The sequence below is a fragment of the Echinops telfairi genome, unplaced genomic scaffold (assembly GCF_000313985.2).
Source record: "Echinops telfairi isolate 266 unplaced genomic scaffold, ASM31398v2 ScPeMD7_18;HRSCAF=68, whole genome shotgun sequence".
NCBI classification, from domain to species: Eukaryota; Metazoa; Chordata; class Mammalia; order Afrosoricida; family Tenrecidae; genus Echinops; species Echinops telfairi.
The window spans coordinates 94,060,226-94,071,899 of NW_022103915.1; the positions used below are offsets into that span (position 1 = coordinate 94,060,226).

The window sequence follows — 11,674 nt, forward strand, 5'->3', positions numbered from 1 at the left end:
TGGCTAGACCAGAGGATGTACACTGGTACAGATAGGAACTGGAAACACAGGGACTCCAGGGCGGTGATCCCTTCAGGACCAGTGGTGTGAATGGCGATACTGGGAGCTTAGAGGGAGAGTGGGCTGGGAAGGGAGAATTGATTACAAGGATCTACATGTGACCTCCTCCCTGGGGAACGGACAACAGAAAAGTGGGTTAAGGGAGACGTTGCACAGGGCAAGATATGACAAAATAATAATTTATAAATTATTAAGGGTTCATGAGGGAGGGGGTGCAGGGAGGGAGGGGTAAAATTGAGGACCTGATGCCAGGGGCTTAAGTGGAGAGCAAATGTTTTGAGAATGATGAGGGCAATGAGTGTACAAATGTGCTTTACACAATTGATGTATGTATGGATTGTGATGAGAGTTGTATGAGCCCCTCATAAAACGATTAAAAAAAAAGAAACTAAATCAGCTAAAAGAGAACAGCCTGGGAATAAAATACTAGATCTGTAAGATATAGTCAGCATGTTGGAAAATAACACTTGTTTTTCCTCCCCTTTGGGTAACTACATTTTATGTGCAGGTCTGGGACACCAGGGTGCATCTTGATATTTACTCAGTCACTGTTAAGGGATAGGTAGGACAGAAAGTTCCATCACTCTGGAAAGAAAATTCAAAAGTGGAATAGAGATCATTGACATTTTCATCTGTTTATAACCTCATGGTGGCTTAGCCTTTTGTGCAAGTAAATCAACTAATCAAAATGATTAGTTCCTACTATCAAGTGTATATGAGTAAACATATATATTTGTCACTTTGGACCAGCAAGACAAATGGGTGGGCTTTCTCCTGGTTCTATCACAAGTTTTCTTAAATGCTCAATATTATCAGGTTTCCCAAGAGCCATAAACTTAAGCATAACTGACACTATTGTTTTTGACAGCATAAAATTTGTATAAATTGAGAGTTCATGAAGATATATGGACTGCAAGACAAGTTTTCTTATTGAGGGTTTTATTGTTATCTTTTTGGTAAATATACATCTATTTTTCTTGTGTCATACAAATCAAGTGAAGTATCAGAGGATGTCTTAAGAAAATTTTAAACTTTTTCCCCCCACTTACTTCAGAAAACTGCATTCTTGACATTTTTTATGCCTCAGAATGTTTCTTTGCCAGACTGAATGCTTGTGTTTTTAGAAAGCTGTATTGTAATTTTAGATTTATGATATTTTCATCAATAGAAATTAAAGGACAGATGAGAGCTAGAGTAAATGTAAGTAAAATAAGAATTATGGTAATTATGTATATACCTAGATGTATATTTATTATACAAAGAGAGAAAAATGGCAACTTTCTACACAGATGTATGCTTATCATATAAAGTTAATGTAAAGGACAATTACTACACCAATAGTCAGAATCTATAATTTCTGTTTGCTCAGTCATCATTCCCTCTTTGTGTGGGAAAGCATTCTTGAGCAACTATCCCTCCATTGTCTACATTCTTTTTTCCCAAGAGTTTATTGGCGTATAAGTCACATACTGTATATACTAGAGTATAAACTGACCTTAATATCAGCTGAAGATCCTAATTTTACCACAAAAACTGCATTTAAAATGTGCAGAAAAAACTCGGCTTATACACAAGTATATGCAGCATATAATTCAATGATTTAACCACATCAAGAAGAATTGTACCATCGCTACCACAATCAGTTTTAGAGCATTTTCTTCATTCTTTTACTCGCTATTAGCTCCCCGTGTCCCCCAACCTCCCCTGCCATACCCCCAAGGAACCACGAATCCAGTTATTGTCTCTATAGATTGACCTATTCTGGATTTCACATAAAGAAAAACATTTTTAAAACAAAAACTAGGAAGAATAAGAAAGTAAAACAGGATTGACATGTGGCTTCCCTCTCAGGGGGACAGACAGCAGAAATGTGGGTGAAATGAGACAGTGGTTGGTGTAAGACATGAAACAATTTTTTATAAATTACCAAAAGGACACTGGAGAGAGAGGGTGGGTGAGGGAGGGGGAAAAATGAAAAGCTGATGCCAGGTGCTCAAGTAGAAAGAAAATGTTTTGAAAAAGATGATGATAATTTATGTACAGATGTGTTTAGCACAATGGTTTGTGATAAAAGCTGTAAGAGCCCCCAATAAAATAAAATTAAAAAAATAATGAAAGCTTAAAAGAACCCCAGAAAGTAAAACAGATGAAATTTCAATTGAAAAGGAATCAAGAATATTGAAAACGGAAATAAATTTAAATGGATCATAAGGGAGATAAAATGATAGGGTACTAAATTTTAACCGGACTGCATCTCCAGTGGCATAGGATTTTGACTATCATTTTGTTTGTTTGTTTTTACAAAATAGTTTTATTGATATAAAATTCACACACACACCTCTATGGTTAAGTGTTAAGTTGCTCAGTTATGTATACATCATCACTATCATTTCTAGGACCCCCTCCCACATTCATTATTGGCTCCACAGATGCCCTGCCCTCCCTGTCACCCACCCTCCAACCCTCGCGTTCGGATAAACTCTTTCATCGGTTTTGTCTCTATGCAGCCCTCCTTCTGTGCTTCATCAACTGGGAAACCTAACAGAAACAAACAAACAAAACCGAGAAAGCAATAAAGATAAAAATACACAGTAAGAAAGAAAAGACCACCAGCAATAGTAAAACGCCAGGGAAGACATTCGGTTACGTAACAGGGAGAAATATTTTAGCCTAGAGAAAATTCAGGTTGAGTCAAGAGGGAGTCAACTGATCATAGTTTGTTACACCGTAACCCGGTTTACACTAATCTCTGTCCGTTAGTAAAGCTATTTGCATTCTTCACACTGTGTATATTCTTCATGTCAATCAGAGATCTTTGTTCTTTAATAGCCAAGGGATACGTGACTACCCGAAACTGGATTAATTTGATTCTTTTAGGGGACATTTTAAATTTTGACTAATATGAAAAATGAAGTTGAGCGCCCGTAAGAAGGTGTTCTGAAACAAGGTCATTTCCTGCTGTGCAAAACACTTGGGCTATTCTGCATGGTTTCCAGTGTTTGGGGGCAAAGTTCTCCCGATTTCTTTTGGATCAGTAAGCTATTTCATGTATCTTTATGTACAATTCTCCCTTCTGCTTAAGTTACCAGTGTCAATTACGTGATTTTACTCAAGAGCCCTAAATACTAATGCCTGATGTTTTTCCTGGCCAACTTCCTGTCCAAGAAGAGGTGCATCATGGCCTGTCAGATCCACTTCCTCTAGCTTTCCCAAGTTCTTTGTCTCCACTTCATGGAAGCCATTTACTCCCATTTGCACACCTGTATCTTAGCAGTACTTAGATACTTTCGTCCTGCAAAATCAGCATCTAAAACAAAATTGTTTTGATCACAGTCTTCTTCCATTTCACTTGTTCAACGACTTCCTTGGTCTCCCTTTTCCGAACAAAAACAGCAACAATACAATTAGATGCCATCAAGTTGACTCTCGCTCATGGTGATGCCATGTGTATCAGAGCACAGCTGTGTTCCCTAGGGTTTTCTAAAGCGGATTCTTTAATTGTTTTGCACAGAAGTGTATCTCCAGGCTTTCTTCAGAGATGCCTCTGGGTGGGTGTGGAGGGCCCATGCTCCCGTTAGCTGCACGTTTAGCATGGCAACTCTGCACAGCCAGGGGCCCTTCAGTACTCCTTGTAAGAATGTTGCCCCATGCACCCTTCAGATAAGGCTATCACAAAGTCCCAAACCAAACTGCTCCAGCTGATGTGGACTCATAGCGAGTTTATAAGACAGAGGACAGTGTCATCAGTGGTTTTCAGAGCCTGTAAATCTTCACAGAAACAGAAAGTCTCCTCTTTCTCCCGCAGAGCAGCTGGTGGGTTCAAACCTGGGAACTTGCAGTTAAACAGTCCAACCCATAACCTACTAAGCCACCAAGGCGCCTATGTCTGTCATCAAACCTTGATCAATTCTGATCTAGGATATAGATTCCCAGTCTTCTGCTGGGATCACCAGAGGGTCAGTTAAGGCACCCTGGAAATCTGTAAGCTCCCTCTGAAATTCTCCACACACATTTTCATGTGTCTAGCCTCATCCTGCATCATAACCTTCAGATGTCCACAGATTCCCTCAACCTGTCCTAGTGTCTGGCCTAAGAATTGGCTTCTCTGTTGTTGTTGCCCTTTTCCTCCCATCCTGACTATAAATTTAGGTTTCCAGGTCAGTTAGAATAGTTAGTACTATGTAGTCTTCAATATTTTACCATCTCTACTGTCATATTTACTCTCTTATTATCCTTTAAATTCACACTTTAAAAACATTTACTTATTGTCATATTAGTGGGACTTCAGGAGAGAGTAGAAATAAATGAGTGTATAATCTGCCATATATACTGGACTTGTTATCTATCCGTTTGTGGACTTGCCAAGCTAGAAAACGTCTTAATGTTACCCAGTCAATGCCGAGCTTCCTTCTCTTTTGCTTCCATCGGTATAAAGGATGCACCATCTGTCTTGATTACTACACATGGTGTATCAAAGAAGGTGAAACATTTCAAGAATTTTACACATTATAAATTTTGTGCAAGTATGAAGTATTGTTTGTTAACAATCATTTATCATTGTATTTGCAAATTGCAATTGGACATTTAGTAATAATAAAAATACAAGAGTCTATGTCTTTTGATTACCTGCCATCTGCTAGAAGTTATACTAAAAAATGAACTATAAAACAAGGACTTTATTCTCAACTATATCACATCAAGGTCAAGAGACAATGAAGGCAAGGTATTTATTGTAATATTTGTTATCTACAATAGTTTGCAATACCCTGTTTCCCCAAAAGTAAGACATCCCCTGAAAATAAGACCTACTTACAGTTTTGCCTCTTGCTGAAATATATGGCATCACCCCGAAAATAAGACCTCTCCCAAAATAAGGCCCCCCAAAGCTACCGTAACTCTGGACTCTGGACCATAGCAGCAGGCACCCCCGCTCAGCTCACTGTTGACCACAGCACAGCGGGAGAAGACAGGAAGTGTGAAGTCTCTTTTAATAAAACAATAAACAATAAATGTGTACCATGTTCTTCTTCATGGAAAAATAAGACATCCCTTGAAAATAAGACTTAGCACATCTTTGGGAGCAAAAATTAATATAAGACACTGTCTTATTTTCGGGGAAACAGGGTATATTATATCATGTAACAGTATTATAATGTAAGTTACATATGTTGTCATAGAGCTATAATTTAGGTAAGTACTATATGAAGAAAAGTGGGAGAACATTTCTGTCTTCAGAGGTCTCCGAAAGGTGGCCATATCTGATCAATATCTGTAAAGATCTGAAGAAGTATTTAAGGAGTAAAAGCGAGTACCTAGGAAAAAGCTCATGTAAATACTCAGAGGCTAAGTATATGCATGGATAGAAAATGTATATGCCTACATTGCAGAGTAAGTTCAGGGAAGTAGCAGGAAGTGAGGATTCTATGCCTTAAGTTGCCCAGATGTGAAGAACCTACATAGTGTCAGGGATTGGTTCAGCAGTGACTTTGCCTTATAAAATTCTCCTACTAAAGACTTCAAATTCACTTAAAATTTAGCAACACAGTAGATATTTATTGTCTACACACAACATGAGAATTATTGATATGATTCAAGTTCAATGTTTGTTGTTGTATCTTCAGTGGATGGTCAATGGCTCTGTGTTAGTCTGGGTAAACTACGGAAACAAATCCATAGAAACTCATATGTATAAGAGAGAATTTTATATAAAGGGTAAGTGTACATTAAGAAAGCACTCCACCCAGTGCTGCCCAAGCCCATAAGTTCAACATTAGACCATATGTCTGACACATCTACAAAGTCTTCCTCCATCTCATAAAACACACATGATGCCGACTGCAGGAGGAAAGCCAAATTAATGAATGTGTAAGCATCTCAGCCCTGGCAGGGGTCTCCACACGGCTGCTCCAGCACCCAGGGCTGCATCGGGGTAGATCCATGTGGCTTCTCCTTGGGAATGTCTTGCAGGAAATGAGCCTTGCAAGCTGAAGCAGGGAACTGGCTAAGGCAGCTGCACCCTGGTCCGACCATCAGAAAGCAAGAGACCAAGAACTAGAAAGGGGAGGCTCACCGAGCCATTTATCTCTCCACCCTTCAATTAATCCCACATGTGTTTATTGGCCAGGTTGGCACAATAAACCTTAACTATCTCAAGCTCTGTTTAGTACAAAGAGCAGGAAAGGAAATCTTCACAATATCTCAGTACAGCTTATAAATTATTACAAAGAAAAAAAAATTGATCTACACCTATGTCATGTATCTTAAGAAGTACAACCAGAGTGCTCCTTAAAAGTGAACCTGGTGAAACTCTGTCTCATATGCTTTCAAAACGTCAGGAGAGACCCGTCCCTGGAAAAGGACAGCGTGCTTGGTCAAGTAGAAGGCAGCTATAGAGAGCCAGATCCTCAATGAGATGGGTTAACACAATAGCTGCAATAATGAATGTGGTCAGACATAATAACAATTGTCGGCATGGTGCAGCACTGAACTGTGTTTCATTCTCTTTACATAGGGTCGCTAATAGTCAACTAGATGGCACTTAATAACACCACCTCAGCTTTTCTTCTGAAGTCTTTACAAACCTTTACTACTGTCATCCACAAGCCCCAATGTGAATGATCATTACCACTATCCACAGGTATCTCCAATGCTCCACCTTCCCCTCAGTGGAAGGAAACTAGAGCTTGCCAGAGGCCTAAGAAGGGACTGACCCTTACAGAGCATGCAAGCAGATTGCTAGGAAGACAAGTCTGGGATTAAGTAGCCACTTCCTGGTCATAGCCGAAGTAATAGGGAGACTTTTATGAGATGCTGTCATGAGAGTCTTTGGGCCACAGTTCCTTCACAATACACCAAATTATGTCTTAAGTGCCTTCCAACTGTAACATGCTGGAATGTAGCATGCATGATGCTATTTAAAACCTGCAGATAGCTAACAAGTGAATGATTTCATTCCGATAACATTTAATTATGTTGTCTAGAATCGAGTGTTTCATAGCATAGTAAAGCATTCATATTTTTATAAGGGAAGATTTGACTAAAGGATAAATGATTTCACCAGTATATCCTGAGAACACAGAGGACATCAAATGTTAATAATGCATGTTTATCAGCCTCAAGTTTAAGGGTTTTCCCTGGAGATCATTTTAATTAGCTATAGTAGTTCATAGATCAGTGTGCCATTTCTTGTACAGTGCATTAGGACTTGTAATCATGACTCCCATCATATCAGGTCACTTCTTTTGAGGCTCTGTAAATAGCCAGATGTTCTCCTTTTCACCTGTGCATTTGCAGTTGAATCCTACATGACTGTTTTCTTGTGTGTAAATTCTCTGGAAGGAATACAGAGCCATCAACATAAACTGTTATTATCTGGGTTTCCTCACTGGCCTATGACAAATGTAAACCATTCGGAAATGCTCCTTACAATGTCACATCTCCGGATCATGTTATTTGTCAAATGAGAAGGAAAACCTTTTGATTCATCAGAAAGTTAGCTCACAATTGATTCTCCTAGAATTTTAAAGCCACTCATGGTCATTGATTCTAAGTCTATTCATTTGTACATCATTTTATCCCCAAAATTTTTCATGAGATCTAGTGATGATGGAAAAGACTATATCTGGCATTCCTTGGTATTTTGAAATGCCCCCAAAAGCTACAGTTTAAAATATATTGATGTGTTTATTGAGGTTTATGGTAAAACTCCAGGAGCCTCACTAAATGATCAATCACAATGTCTCTCTCTGTCCACTCTTTGTAACTGATATTATTTAAAGCTGAATGATTTCATGACAAAATTATACCTTAACACTATTCCTAGGCAATACTTATTTATAGAAATTCTTCATTACACTATATTTAAACTCTCATAAGATCTTAATAGTCTGTTTGGCTATTTCTATTGCAAAGAAAATAAGGATACTGAGTATAGGTAAATGTCCATCTTTGCAATGAATGATGAATAGTCTTGTAGCATCTTTAATGTAAATATAAGCAGTTACTTTATAAGGAGTTGGGGATCTTGAATTCGATAATACTACAAGTTAGTTTTCAGAAGAATGAGAGAAAAGAACGATTATCATTTACTAATTTATTAAAGTACAGAGAAGTCCTACAGTTGTTGATATCGAAGACTTTTCGTTGGTACTGTGAAAGAATAATGAGTTCCATTGGACATCGAAAGTATAAACACAAAATCTTATTAAGATTTAATGTGAGGAATATCTGGCTTAAGATATCTGGCTTTGTTTTATGACAAAGTCCTACTTATTGAAATAATTCACTTAGAGAATTATAGAATACCAATAACAAGAAAAATATTCTTTCAAGTGCAGAGGTTATATAATATCGATCCACCCACTTTATAAAAAAGTAAATTTTTTTAAATGAAAGAGAGAGACAAATTATATATAAACTGTCCAATCCAGGCCTCACTTCTTCCTCCCACTGCACTCGGCAACCATATAAACAAATACAATTTACACTCCAGTAAACTTACTTGACTTTAAAGTGAAGCGCTCAGAGAGACTCAGCGACTAGCTTGATGGAGATAGAATGGCTTTGTGGCTAAGAGCATTGTTTTGCTTTAGCAGGGTGCCTTTGGTTCCAATTCCTAATGACTCTGCACAACAGAATGAGACACTGCTGAGTCCTGCGCAATTCTCGGAGTCATTGCAGTCATGGTATCAATCCACGTCCTTGAGAGTTTTCTTCTTTTTCATGAGTCCTCTAATTTCCCAAGAATGACGTTGTTCTCCAGAAACGTGTCCCTCCTGAAAAGGTCCTGGCATGAAGTCTTGTCATCCTTGTGTTTCTTCCAAGACAGATTTACCCAGCTTCTGGCAGTCCACAGTCCACTGGCTATTATTGAACCTATGTACCGATTCAAAGGCATCAATTCTTCTTACGATTGTCCAGTTTGACATGAATGTGAGGTGATCAAAAGTACCATGGCTAGAGTCTGGTTCCTGTTATGTCTCAAAACGACCTATTTGCATTTTACCATTTTAAGTCTTCTCCAGCAGCTACGTCATTGATTTCTTAACTACTGCTTCCAAGGACAGTAATTGTGGATCCAAGCAAAAGGGAAATCATTCACAGTCTCAATATTTCCTGTTGTTCACTGGTCCATTTGTGAGTTTTGTTTTCTGTATGTTGAGTTTTATTCATCTTTATTAGTAAGTGGAAGTTCTTTTTGCTTTCAGCAAACAGTGTTGTGTCGTCTACATATTGCAGGTTGTTAATTGACTGTCTTCCAGTCCAGACACTGGGTTCTTTTTCATTTAGCTCCGTTTCTCAGGTTAGTTTCTCAAATTGAATAAGAAGAGCGAAAGCATCCAAAGCTTACCTATGCCCTTCCTCCTATCAAACCACGTGGCATCTCCTGTTCTGTTTGGATGACTGACGATGGCTCGGTGTAATGGCTATGCATAAGCATGAATAAGTGTTTGGAAATTCCCATTCTTCACACCGTATCCATAATATTTTAATGGATAATTGCAGAGTCAATCTGCATAGTCATAAGACACAGGCAAATGACTTCTCCTATGGTGGCCTGCTTGGAATCAGCTCGTGGGTCTCAAGGACTCGAAAATTACATGGTTTGTCACACCCCGGACACTCCCTCTGGGGACGTTGCTGCCATTGCCATGTCACAAAAGGAGCATACGGAGTTACACCGTAAATACTCTGAATAGCATTTGGATTTCCATGACAAAAAGAGAAAGAAGCAAAGTCCAGAGGCCCATAAGCATTCAAAGAAGGCAAAAAAAGATGATTGGTCTGAAGGCCAAGCTGTACCAGAAGCAGCGTTGGGCTGAGAAAACACAAATGAAAAAGACTAGCAAGATGCATGAAAACAGAACAAAACACCAAGCAAAAGAATGATGAAATATATATCATTTTATGTTTAGGGTTAAGGTAGCAAATGGACATTGGGCCTCCACTCAAGTACTCTTTCAGTGTAAGAACACTTTGTTCTATTAAACTGGCATTCCATGATGTTCACCTTCTCAACACAATAGCTGAAGACAAATGGATGCATAAGCAAATGTGGTGAAGAAAGCTGATGGAGCCCGGCTATCAAAAGATACAGCATCTGGGGTCTTAAAGGCTTGAAGATAAACAAGCGGTCATCTAGCTCAGAAGCAATAAAGCCCACATGGAAGAAGCACACCAGCCTGTGTGATCACGAGGTGTCAGTAAGATCAGTTATCAGGCATCAAAGAACAAAAAATCATATCATTGTGAATGAGGGGGAGTGTGGAGTGGGGACCCGAAGCCTGTAGGCAACTGGACATGCCTTTACAGAAGGGTCCTGGGGAGGAGATGAGCCAGTCAGGGTGCAGTATAGCAGCGATGAAACATACAACTTTCCTCTAGTTCTTAAATGCTTTTCCTCCCCTCCACTATCATGATCCCAATTCTACCTTACAAATCCGGCTAGGCCAGAGGATGTACATTGGTACAGATAGGAACTGGAAACAGGGAATCTAGGACAGATAAAACCCTCAGAATCAGTGGTGAGAGTGGCAACACTGGGAGGGTGGAGGGAAGGTTGGGTAGAAAGGGGGAACCAATCACAAGGATCCACATATAACCCTCTCCCTCGGGGACGGACAACAGAAAAGTGGTTGAAGGGGGGCAACGGACAGTGTAAGATGTGACAAAAAATAATAATTTATCAATTTAAGGGTGAGGGAGGGAGGGTGGGCAAGAGAGGGGATAAAATTAAGAGTGATACCAAGGGCTCAAGTAAAAAGAAAATGTTTTGAGAATGATGATGGCAACACATGTACAAATGTGCTTGACCCAATGGATAGATGTATGGATTGTGGTAAGAGTTTTATGGGCCCTCAATAAAATTATTAAAGAAAAAAAGAATAATGAGAAAACCACCAGGTGCAGTGCCTGCCTACCTGCTGGATATAGAGGGAGAGTCCCAAGATAAAATATTTTCCAATATGATTAAACCAAAAGAGAAAGCAGGAAAATGGGAAGTCCCTCTGCCCAAATTCCGTGCCCAGGGGGAACCTGAAGTCCTAAAGCCTATTTGACTGGGAAAGACAAAAATTAAAGCAGGGAAAAGGATGGTTCTGAGGTTTGCTTTGTTCGGATGGAAACCACCAAAATATGAATGATTCTTTAGACCAATGGGCTTACGCTTCAAGAAGGCACAGGTTACGCACCCTGACCTTCAAGCCACCTTTTGCTTACCAATACTTGGTGTAAAGATGAAGCCCTCATCCCCACGGGGTATAACATTGGCATTACTATCAAAGGTGAAGTCATTGTGAGTGAGCTGGCCCTGGTGACACAAGGAGGCAAGGCGATATCGGGGGAAATGTGCCCAGCTTCCCAACAATCCAGAAAATGCTGGGTGCATAAGAGCAGTCTTGCTGGTTTGATGGCAGTTTTATAGAAAGAACTCCCTCTTTATTTGGGAGGACGATAAACCAATTAGGAAAACCAGCATTAATTACCCTGTGTTTCTGAGTCTCACTCAACAGTTTATATGTCTGACGTCAACAAGCGATCTAGTTATATTATAAGAAAAACAAAGCATTTAAATGGAAAACACGTGCACACACACACACACACACACACACACACA

General features: G+C 39.3%; 1 pseudogene; it reads left to right on the forward strand.

Annotated features, from left to right (window-relative positions):
• The first annotated feature begins 9,710 nt into the window (after positions 1–9,710).
• On the forward strand, positions 9,711–11,468 carry LOC101654850 (annotated as a pseudogene).
• Positions 11,469–11,674: the final 206 nt, after the last annotated feature.